Source organism: Lepisosteus oculatus, chromosome 7 (assembly GCF_040954835.1).
Source record: "Lepisosteus oculatus isolate fLepOcu1 chromosome 7, fLepOcu1.hap2, whole genome shotgun sequence".
NCBI classification, from domain to species: Eukaryota; Metazoa; Chordata; class Actinopteri; order Semionotiformes; family Lepisosteidae; genus Lepisosteus; species Lepisosteus oculatus.
In genome coordinates this window covers 41,345,801-41,358,590 of record NC_090702.1, presented here as the reverse complement: position 1 = coordinate 41,358,590, position 12,790 = coordinate 41,345,801, and positions in this window count along the sequence as shown.

Below are 12,790 nucleotides of genomic sequence, written 5' to 3'. Positions count from 1 at the left end.
CCGTGATGGAATTAAAACCACAGGGCTCTATGTCCAAGGACTGAAGCTGTCAGTCTAGAAAGTCAAGAATAATATCGGCTGTATAACCCAAGAGCTCACCCAACTGTTTCTTGAAGAATCTCAAGGTACTGACTTCAAGAACATGAACTGCCAGCTTTGTGCAAGGAGTTGCCCCCAGTTCTCCGTGCTAAAACACACTTCTGCATAACTTTAAAATGTTCCTTAGGGTCAGAGTTGCGGTGCTGAGCATAAAGTAATTATATTAGGCTCACCCTGCCCATACCTTTGAAGATTTGTAATGGTGATGTGCAGTTCTCTAATCATTTCTGTTAATCACTGTTCAAGACTGAAGAGAAAAGTTACAGCTCAAAATAATTTTTCTGCTGTGGTAAGAAATGTTTCCCTTGTGATAGACTGGCATCCTGTCCAGGGTGTATCCCACCCAGACTGGCATCCTGTCCAGCTGTATCCCACCTTGCGCCTGTTGCTTGCCAGGATCAGCTCCGGCTCCCCCACAACCCTAAAATGGATACAGCTGTTCGAAAATGGATGGTGGATAAAAAAATATTTTTTTTTATCCATCCATTATTTATCCACACACCTGAAGAAGGCTCCATGGCTGAAACATTGTGTTTTCTTTCTTCTCTTTTCAGCATATAATAAACCTATTGCTTGTTCCTAAAAAAAAAATATTTTACTCCAGGTAGGTTAATTGAGTTCATGTGCACTATATAAAGCAGGAAATTCAAATGTAACACGAACCCCATCAGAGATGTATGTTTTTGGCCCCTACCCCCACAGTACAGCTCTGAAATTTGTCTGTAAAAATATTTATCAACCAACTGTACATCTGGAGATTTTCTTACAGACATTACTTTTCTTATTAGAGGAAATGGCACATGAGAACAGATGCTACAACTCAGCTAACTACCTCCTTGATAAGTAAGGAAAGCATCTATGTAAAAAATGCACTGTGACGAAAAAGAATGGTACCTCTCTGGCGTCCGTAGCAAAAAAAACAGCTTCGTTTGGCTGTAGTCTAAAGTTTATATAAATCTAACAGGGTATAAAAGGAGCACTCATTTTTTCTCAGATGATAAGTTTTACGCAGTCTTATAAGGAAGGATGAATAGGTTTAGTTAGACTATCATCATCAGTAAGATTTCCAGGCACATCTGGCAGAGCGAGAGGAACTGTAACTACTGTAGACACGGACCTGATTTTAGCCACCCAGTTTGGAACAGCCAATTCCATCTTTGCTCACACAGGCTCTTCCAGCCTGCCCACGCATTACACCATTCATCTTTGAGCACGCTGCAGTGAGGAGCAGGAGGCCCAGTGCTCATGGGAGGAATGGCTGGCCTTGATGATGTCAGAGAGCTGGCAGACCTCAGTGTCACGGGAGCCGGGCCAGACTCCCGTGAAATGCGTTGTTAAAGACCCTATGCGTGACGGAATACTCCGGAGTTCATTGATCCAAGGGTGTCACCCAGCTGTTTCTTGAAACAAGCCGGGGTTTCAGCTTTAACAGCATGACTGGTTAGCTTGTTCCAGTCTCCCACAGCTCTTTGGGTAAAGACGTGCCTCCTGTTCTACCTTTTAAGTGCACTTTTTCTTGTTTTCCATGTGTGCCCTCCACCTCGCATTTAATCGTTCATCGTTCGCTATGGCCGACAAGGAAGGGCAAAAGACAAAGCTGTCAAAGACAGAGGCACAGAGGAATCTGTGAGGAGACGCTGCGGCCTGCGTGAAAATGTATTCCTTCTGGAAAAAGAGGTCGGTGGAGCTGGTACCAGAGAGGTGTGGTAACAAGATTGTGGCGGAAGATTGTGTGAAATATTCTGTCTGGTCGGGTGCAGCCTCCTGTTCAGTTCCAATGAAGGGCATGATTCTGCTTGTGCGTGTCTGGCACTGGCAGACTGGCAGCTGGCAGACTGGCAGCTGGCATGCGAAGTAGCAGTTTCCTCATGTTCCAGTATAACGCACGGGCAGCCTCCCTACTATGGGAGCCAGTGAACCATAGTGAGGTGATCGTGGAGTAATAATTTAAGTGGGTGTGGAGAGTTCAGTGTCCTACATATCTCCCTGCTTAGCTCAGCAAAGAGTGGGATTGAACGGGAAATATTTGGTCAAATTATAGAAAAAATAATAATTAAACAGCCCACAAATATTGAATCAGCTGGTCTTGTAGCACATTGCTGCATCCTGATTTATTATCAGAAAGGAATCTTGAAACCCAGGATTTTTTTTAGAACTTGTATCAAGGTATTTTTCCAGTATGTTACTCATTAAGCTCATGGGTTGTTTCATTTGTTTTCAGTAAAACGGGCTTTCCTATTTGTTATTTTTACCTACATGATTTAAGGGGGTCCAGTTAAATTTGATAACTCGCTGTCAGATACTTTCAGAGCAATCATGATAGAAATGCTCAAAACAGCTCAAATGTAATATTTTAAATAACTCTGGTTGAAGCTGAAAAAACAGACAACCATGCCACTTTCATATTTTAACAACATTTTAAACATGTTGTTTCCAGTAAAGAAATACTCCTCTTTAATCTTTATTATCGGACAAATGGTCCTTGCACTTGTAATTTGGTTTGTTTTTAATTGTCCTTCCTCTTTTTCAAGCAATGTTCCGTCTAAGGGTAAATATCTTTGCACAAATAGTTTTTAGTTATTATTTTTTTTTCAGGACCATCTGTGGTATTTGTCAAAGAAACATAAACTTACATGCTTTTGGTGTTATACATAAACAGCTAAGACTTCAGAGATGTCCTTGTTAATTTTCAAAACAAGAAATGTAAACTATAAACCAGTTGTCCTGAGTATGTTTCTGCAATAAATACAACAAGATTTGATGTAAATATTTATCAACATAAAACACTTCAAAGAGTACAAGAGTACATTTAAAAATAATTTAAGAAATGAAAGCATTATTCAGCATTACGTAGCAAATTGTTGCTGTTGGTTGGAAACAGCCTTTGTGATTAAAATGGCAATCTCTTTGTTCCACAATTGCACTAATAAATTATATTTCACTGCAGTTTAAAATTGAAGCGATATTCTTGGCACCTTGGCGCAGTTTAATCGTCAGATGACATAATTAGTTTCTAATTACTTTTCATGCACAAAACAGTTCAGAGATGTAATCCTGGACAATACAAAGGTTCTTTGAAGTGATTCATGTACATTGAAATGATTTATGATAGAAGACAAGAGCTCTTGCCCAAACGTGATACTGACAACATTTAAACAGTATACAATATGACTTTTGTAAATTATATGATGAAAAGTTAATGGGAACAATTTAGGAAGAGTTTCCTAAGTCAAGAATGTGCATGTATTTGATTTGTTACAACACACCAACACTTTAGGTATTCTATTAGATAGCATAAGTATTAGATTAGTGTTTTGGCCATTATACATATTATGATCTTCTTTAAGGGAATGTGCATTGATACCTTTATGAATTCCTTTTTATTTATGTTAGCAGGAATTGAGGATTTTGACTCAAGGTATAGTATGGTTTGGTGATCAAATAGCATAAATATACAGTACACAGTATCGACTAGAAAAAAAGCCTTTTATAGACATATTTCCAAAAACTCCATAGCTTCATAATTCCGTGGAATTACATTTTGCTAATACCTTGGCATGTTGCTAAAGAAAATATGTTGTAAGAACTGTTGTTATGAAACATTTTTTCAAGTTGTAAATCCCCTTTGTCAAGATCACCTAGCCTAAGGGAAGTAACTCCTGTGGGCAAGAATTCTTTTTTTTTTTTAAGAGGCGTTGCTGAATAATTTTGACTTTCACTAAGAAATTCAGAAATTTCATTAAGAAATAATTTTTGATTCCAATTGAGTTTTATTTAGAATATTGTTATCAAATGTTACGGGCTGTGTGATAAGTGGATCATGGGATATGGACTTCCAGGGGGACTGCACCAGCATAGCTGGAGACCACTGTCAGGCCTTGCGGTCCTGCTAGAACACTGAGGTCTGGATTCTCAGACTGCCAGGCAATGCCAACACTGAGGGGTCACAAGTTTTAGACCCAGCTCTTCTCTGTGCTGCCCCCTGGTGGTGGAACCTCTGAGCTGCAACGGTCAGAAACACATTCACCAGTCTATAATATCACTTTATTGACCATATACAATTTCTTGTATTAGGAATTTGTCATTTTGCATACCCCAACTTGCTCTCCATGAGACACACACAGACAGGGAGAGAAGCTTGGGGTCAGAGTGCGGGGTCTGCGCCCCTGGAGCAGCTGGGGTTAAGGGCCTTGCTCAGGGGCCCAACGGAGTAGGATTCCTCTGCCAGCCGCAGGATACGAACTGGCAACCGTCCAACCATAGGTGCAGATACTTAGCCACAGAGCCACCACACCGCCCCTCCAGAACATTGAATATTGCTCAAGACACACATAACTGCAGACAACCAGGATGTTCATCAATTACTGATTCTGCTTCATGACTGTCAAGCAGAACCGGAACTCCTTAGTGCAGTGTAGCATCCACACACTAAATTAACACTGGGGCACTGTGGTTTGTGGTTTTAATGTCATTTTATGCTGATGTTCTTTGCACCCTCTTGCCTCTTGACTGAATCCTGGGAACTTCTGCAGTAAAATATAACTGCACATCTTATCTTGTCTTTACTGTAACGTACGCTGGGAGGAGCCATGTATGATATGACCTTGTGTAACAGGGCTCATGCAATGACCTAATGACAGAAGTGGCGTTACTTTCTTCTGGCTGTGGCAGAGGACCTGCTCCTGTGGCACAGTGGATTTCTCTGCCGGCTGTTCTGGGACTACGGGCGACGGTGGCCAGGTCCCGGAAGGGGCAAAGCAGAGCCACATGAGTCACTGGCGTAGTGCGTAGTTTCTCCTGTGATAGAGGACCTGGTCATCTGGCAGGTTCGGAATTATCCGTTGACTAGGGAGTGGTGCTTTGTGTGCTCGGAGATTGAAAGTAGCCAGCAACGAATCCTGGCAGGATTCCAACTGCACTGAACATGAAGAACCACCATCATGTGAAGAGCATTGGTAGTGCATCTCTGTCATGCATTGTAGTATTGCTGTAGACACACTAGTGAGGACACCTTCTATGGTGCTGCAGTAAAAGTTCATGAGATACTGCCTCCCCATACCACATTTCTTTAAACGCTCTATAGGTTGTCATCTGAATATGTGCTCAACTGACTCAGCCTCATCAAACAAAGAATTAAATAAAAAAATAACAAAGAACTAGGTTTCCTTTGTGCCAGACAGGTGAACCTTTGTAGGTTGAGGCAATGCCCAGTATGAAGAATAAGCACCAGCATCTGAAGAACCAGTAAGAGAGATATTCAGTGTCTTTGTTTTTAATTGCCTTCACCAGATCTATGCCTTTGTTCAGCTTTATGCCTGAGTTGATTTGAAAGCTCCTTGATCTCCACGGTTGATTCTTTGCTTGAGATTCTCTACATGACCGAGGGACCTTACAGAGAAAAGGTGTAATTTTTCTGAAATCATGTGCACAATTGTTCTTGCACATCGACAGAGGTCATTCAACTGCTTGGATGACTTCTCAAAGTAATTTTGAGCATTTGAACAAATTTTGTTTTGACATAGGAAGAGGGAGCAATCAACTTATTTGAGTCTGGAGTTTTCTTTGTAGTTTAGCTGATTGTAAACTTCTTTTCATCCATAAAAGTGTTCAGTTTGAGCATTGGAGTTTTGATTAAAATATTCACTTTAACTAATTTTTATAAATAATTTGTAATTAAACAAAATGGTACATTGTTAGTGATGGTTAAATACTTTCACAAAGCACTTGTGTGGCATGCAATTTCTAGTAAGGCCTAGTGATAAGAATCATTTATTGTATTATTTATAAAGCAATTATTATGTATTGGAGATTATCTTCACATCTATTCTCTTTTGACACTGGAATGTGTCTACTCAATATGCCCAAAGTTATTTTGAAAAAGTCACTTTCTGGTGTTATTTCTTTGGGAATGAAGAAGCAGGTTGTTTTAGCAAAGATCAAGGAGGCAGTTTTCTGAAAAATGTTGAATATGATTCAGTATGATGGACTGATTATTCTCCATGGCAAAAACAAAACATAGTTGCATAAACTGCAAACCAATGAAAATCCAGTGCAACTCGTTTTCCATCACATTCAAAGATAATAGGAGTAACTTAACATTAAAGTGTAATATTTAAATAATTTAAATATACCGTAGCTTCTTTACAAGCTTGCATTGCATAATGATACTGTGGACTGTTAACCTATGGGATCCCCAGAGGTTTCTTTTTCCCTAGGGGGAGTTTTTGTTTTGCTCTTCTGTGTGCCCACATGATCAACTGTTGATATATTTTAAACATTTATATCATATATAAACTGGTAAAGTGCTCTGTGGAAAACTGTTGCAAAGGGTGATATAGCAAATAAAAAGACTAAATGATTCAGTATGCACTTCAGTATTCATACAATTATATATTTTTTTCTACAAACAACAATTACAAAATTATCCATTTGAAGCCAATTTATTCAAAGGTTCTAAGTTATTCAAAGATCAATTGTTTCAAAAATATTATATGAATAGCTACTGTATAATGAGAACTATACCACGATCTAGGAAATAAATGTTAATAAAATGAATTTTGGGTTTCATGAAACTGAATTAAACTACTGCACACGAGCATTTTGCTGATTTTGGCACAACAGTCTATAATTGAGTTGTATATTGACACCAGAACCAGTACGACATTAACAGATGTGTGCTGAAGGGATGTGGGAGTATGGAAATAAACTATCCAGACATGTTGTTGAAGCCAGAACCCTGGCTTCTCCCAGGAAGCATCTGGATCAGATCCTCACATCAATTAATTACTGTCTTAATTACTGACCAAATGGGTTAGATGAGAATGGCTGAATGACCTCCTCTTGTTTGTAACCCTTCATATGTATTTATGCCTGACGGCAAGTCTTTTCTCATACAAGTGAATATTATACACTACATTGAAAAACCTGATATAGAAGTGAGCTCTGCATGCATATTTCCTCTGACAATCAGAAACACATTATTATGACTCCTCCCTGGTAGACTCTTATTAATTTCGCTGATGCTTTTATCAAAATACACATACCGATTTCTACAGCTTGGCATTTTACTGAAGCAATCTGATTGAAGTATCTTGCACAGGGATTCAGCAGTAGTGCCCCATCTGAGATCTGATCCCACACACATGTGGTTCTGAGCCCAGGACCCTAAGCACATGGCACCAAGCGATCTGTTTCAAAGCCCATTGAAGTGCTATTCTTTGATCCTTTCCTTGTCATTGAATACCGAAATGTCGACTGGATATCAGGTTACCACAGAACCATCCAATGTCTGGCAGAAAACAGGCAGAGAATGACAGAAATGATTGTAAAGGCGCATACCGACCTTTTCCATTCCCTGAAATTAGAGACATTTTGTTTTTGACTTTGTATTTTTCTGTTGTTGTCAGGCCCATTGCCAAAATGGACCTTTCTTTATTCCAAGCAAACTGTCTGCTTTCAGATATCCAAAAACAAATAATTGTATGTAGATTCACCATTACATTTGTCCAGGTTTAGCCTTTCTGTATGTAAAGCATTGACAGGGATTGACCATACAATTCCTCCTGGTTTGTGATTAGACTAGGGGCTTTGTTAATACACATTCCTGTTCAGTGCACAAAGTATTTTGTACGATAGAATAATAAATGCCACAAAGTAGTTTTCCACTCATAAATGGATAGTCACCAACATCTGGCATTGCAAGCACTGCTCAGATGCATTGCAGACAATTGGTCTCTCAGCTTTGTGTAGTTTCAGCAAAGTGCTGGGATATTTTTTAATCACTGTAGTCTCATTGTGCATTCATAAATCAGAGCCAGAAAGTACAAAGCAGGTATTAACTCTGTTTATCTTCAGAGATGGGAAAAATAACATTCCTCCTGCACCTGTTGCCTCTGGAAAGCAAGGGACTAGAGCAAGTATTGACATGGGAGCCATTTGTACTGCTGCTCCCAGTGCCAGCATTCCATTTTTGACCTTTCACCCCTGTGTCAGTGCCGAAGTGCTAATTATTCTAAGGGAAGGCATTCCAGTTGCCCACACTTCCCAGAATGCTCTGTCTGCTTGGCCATTGTTCTATTGTAGCACATAAACACAGATTCATTAATGTAGAGCCTCAATGCGTGTAGGAAATATTATCTTTTAAAGGCTTTTGTTTTTAATGTGCTGAAATAAGAATATTCCAAGTTATGATTGTAGTTTCATATGATACTATGTGATTCCTCTCACACACAGTGGATTTTATCTTTGATGTGGTTGCAGTGTAAAGATAAGAATCTGAACTATTCCCATTCCAGAGGTATTAAATACGTGCAATAACATTTTTTTCCAGGGAAAATATCAGTCCGTCTGTCAAAACACATTGCTCCGGTGCAAACGAGCTCTTGTACGTTTTGATAGAAGAAAAGGCTCACTGATGTTATGAAAGTTAACTTGCACCACCCAAAATGCCCAAGTAGCAACCTGCTCTCACGCACAGTTTGTTTACAGTATATTAGTTTTACTTCAGTTTGTGTGAGTTAGGTGTTAGAGACTTGTGTGAATAAAGGTTTTAACAAAAGAAATAAAACTTTCAAAATATTTTTGGAAGAGTACTTTGATCATGAAGAAGATGGTATCAAGGAATAATAAAAGATTACCCTACTACAGCATACATATATAATGAATATTCTGCATATAGTAATTTAATTTGATATCTTCAATATCCTTTGGACAATATCCTTATGCTATAAGTTTTTCAGGAGGCAAAGAAAAATGTAAATGTCACAACAATAATGTTTTCTACTCTACTGCACACCAATCTAATTTTTAGTTGGTTTTTAAGATTTAACTTGTAGGACTGCATTTGAACACATCATGGGCACTTCCAGAAAGTAAACAAAAACATCAGTATGATACATATCTAAACAAAAATGAGCTTAAATGAGTCTGTGATAGCCTGTAATTTCTGTAGAAATTGATGTTTGTGAGGGTAGCAATGGTGTATGTGTTACACTGTGTTACAAAACAGCTTCACATGATCGACTAGCTAGAACGTAAACAGCTGGAAGACGTCTTAAGTAACTTGCCCAAATTATGTGTAACAGGTTCTTTTGTTACCAGGGTGTTCAAAATGGTCCAGACTCACTTTTTCTTTTTAAATCACATTTGGTTTCAGTGTGAAGCCTTACTATAGCCCTGGGAAACTACCCTCACCCACCTACTCCAAACAGTTTAAAATATTCAGTTACTAGGCAACAGTTTCTTTACTGGCCTGGGGAGAGCAAACAGAAGTGTATTCTAAAATAATTTATTTTGTCCTTTATTATTATATGTGGGACATGGCTCAGCAAAGGTAACTGCTGATCTGGATGGCAAGAGGTCAAAGAATGAACACAAAAATGTTTAGGCCCTAGCCTCCTCTGTCCCCCTCTACCAGGTGCTGATGGGAAGGGCTGATGTACAGAGATTGTATATGGCCAATATAGTGATCTTATCTTATACAAATGGGTGCCAGTTGTATGGGAGTAGCTGATATCTCTGTCTGTGCACAACACTGATGGTTGGATTCTGGTGTCTTTTGGATTGCAGTGTCATCAAAGCTCGCTGAGATACCTGTCTGAAACAAAAACTCCTGGGCATTACAGTACTTAAAATATGCATTCCTAATCTAAACAGATTTATCTGGATAATGATTTGCATATACTCTTCAGGCTGAGTCCTGAAAATAAAAGTTGACACTGTTTCATTGGACAATCACATTAAGTATGTTTCTTTCAGGTGAAAGACACACGATTCATCTGTCTAATCTTGCTGCAGAGTAATAAAAACTGAGTCTGTCTCCTTTTGTAACATGCAGCACTTTGTAATAGAGTATGAAAGTGCTTTTTCAGAGCTTAAAATACAGGAAAAGTATTGCTTGGATTTTATTAAATTCAAGGTAAGAGAAATGTGCTCCATTGGCTAAGATAATAAGAAAAGTGGAATATTCTGTGATACACAAAAACGAATTATTACAAAGTTATGCTAAAGTGAAAATATCATGCTTAGAAAGATTGCTTACATGTTACCTTCATGGAACACAGATATCTGAGTAACATAAAATGTAAATAAAAGAAACATCTAAGGCCAGGCTTATGCTTCATTTTCAAAATAAAAACATTACATTCCCTTTCTGTCCTGACTAAGTGGTGTTTAAAATACTTGTAGTGGCCGGACATAAGGGCATCTTAGTGGAGCTCTTGTTCAGTGTAAGCGATCTGTTCATTAGTTTCTCTTCAGATGTTTATGTAATAATACACAAATCTTCACAGATTAAAGTAGCCTATGGCTCAAATAGTAACAGTGAGCCCTCTCACGCACAGCACACATAAATCTCTCTCCTGATGATATGCAGGTCTGGAAAAATGCCCACGCCTGATCCACTATTATACCTTGTTACTGGAGCACAAACTGGGCTGTCCTCAGCCTGCTCAGATAGATCTGATTTGCAAAGGTGTTCACTGTCTAATACATTTGTTTTTCCCTGCAAAATTCCTTGGACAGCTAGAAAATTAATGACTTGTTCTTACATGATATTAGAAAAAGGTAGACAAACCAGATATTTTCTTTCAGGGGTTTTTTGTGGTCTTTGAACATTGAAACAAATATCTACGTCCGCCTGACATAAAGTGTCAGGGGGTAGTGTAGAGTATCGGGGGGGGATTTTTAAAAATTTATATTTTGTGCTGCACATAGACCACTGAAGATTAAAATCAGACAGATTGAAGGTTAACGTATTTATCATTTACAAATGCGCACAATTAAAGGGCAATTGTATTATGAATGTAAGGCATTATGCAAAACATCATCTCTCCATTACAGTACTACAAATATGCATCCCTAATCTAAACAGAATTATTTGGATAAATATTGCTTCGGCAATCAATGATTTGCATGTACTCTTCAGGCTTTTGTTTCATGGACAATTGCATTAAGAATCTTCCTTTCATGTGTAGCCAATCCAAAATATATTATTGGTATATAATATGAAAGAAAACACCAAATGGAATCCTTATATTGTCTTTGTGGAATACCCTCCTCTGCAGTATGACATAGTATAAATGTGTAACAGCTGCCATTGCACATGATTATAAACACTATAAACGATCAACTCAGATAAAAGATCACCTCGCTGTTAGCATACTGCAGCAGTATTTCCTATGGTCAAAGACACAAAAGATAGACAGCGGTTATAAACAGGGAGAGTCCAGATGAAGAAAACAATGTAAGAATGAATTGCAAGTCAGTCAAGTGAGATACTATGAACATGAGATTTTACATAATTGTGGGTTTCTAACATAATGACATGTAACTAGAGCACATTCTCTGGAGCAATGATACCTTCATTTTTCACTCAGATCATCATAATAACCCCCTTTGTGTAAAAAAAACAAACATTTGGAAGTATTTTGAAACATTCTGTGTGAGAAATACACATTCACATGTATTCTGAGAAATTAGGCAGTCATAAATAGTCATGGTTCAGGTGGGTAGCTGTGTCAGCAGGCGTAGGCTGCAAAGGAACAAGTAATACAGTAGGTTTGTTCCATGCTGAAAAGAAAAGAAAGAAAACACAATGTTTCGGCCGTGGAGCCTTCTTCAGGTGTGGCCCTGTCTTTCTCACACCTGAAGAAGGCTCCACGGCCAAAACATTGTGTTTTCTTTCTTCTCTTTTCAGCATGGAATAAACCCATTACTTGTTCCATAAATACTATGCCTGGCCATGTCATGCCTGGTTAGTAGTTGCAAGGGAATCATCTTTGGTATATCGGGTACTGGTAACTTCAAACAGATTAGATACAGTATATTAAATGGCTTCCTCTCATTTGTGACAATTTTTATTTTCTTTATTCTTCTACACTTTTTTCATTTATTGTTTCCGGCACCTCAGCATTCAAGATTCACAGTCTTTAAAAATACTATTACATTTTTGCTGTCATAGTCTTAAACCGGAGAGGTGAGAAAGACCACTCTACCTACTGCTGGGGAGGAATTATTTGACTGTGGATGTCACATTACAGCTTTTTTTTTAAATCACAAATGTCCCCATTAATTATATGTAAATTACTGTATAAATCTGAGACCTTTCTCACCACAAACCATCACAAGAATACATAGGGACAATTTTGGTTTTGCTACAGAACGCATTTGCCACATCAGACTTCCTACGCCTTTTTTTTTCTTTTTTATTTCAATCAGCATTTTGTTTTCTTTTTTATTTAGAATTGTCACTTACGTTTTTTGTAGCCATGCAATGTGGAAGAGCCGATTGCGCGTTTGGCAAGTCTTTATTCGTAGCTACGAAACCCATGCGGAGGAGGTGTAGAAAATATTTTCCAGTCTGCACAGCTTTGAAAGCACAGCTACCTGTCTACTAACACGTCACAGGCCCCATAGCCCTGTACCAGAGATTCAGTGCCTGGAGCTTCAGGAGCGTTTAGGAGTGTATTTTGTCTGCTGCTGAGCTGTATCATTTTTGGCCTTACTTAAAAATAGTGTGTATGCAGCAAGTCCGACTTAATTATTTATTTAAGTAGGGAGGTAACTAACCCAAACCAAACCATAATCATAAAGCTCGGCCTGCGCTTGCATGAGCACCTTTACTGTTTAAGCCCCACAAGATGCCACCTTTCCCTTTTTGAGCTCTTCCAGCTCTTGAAATCGCTTGAAATCT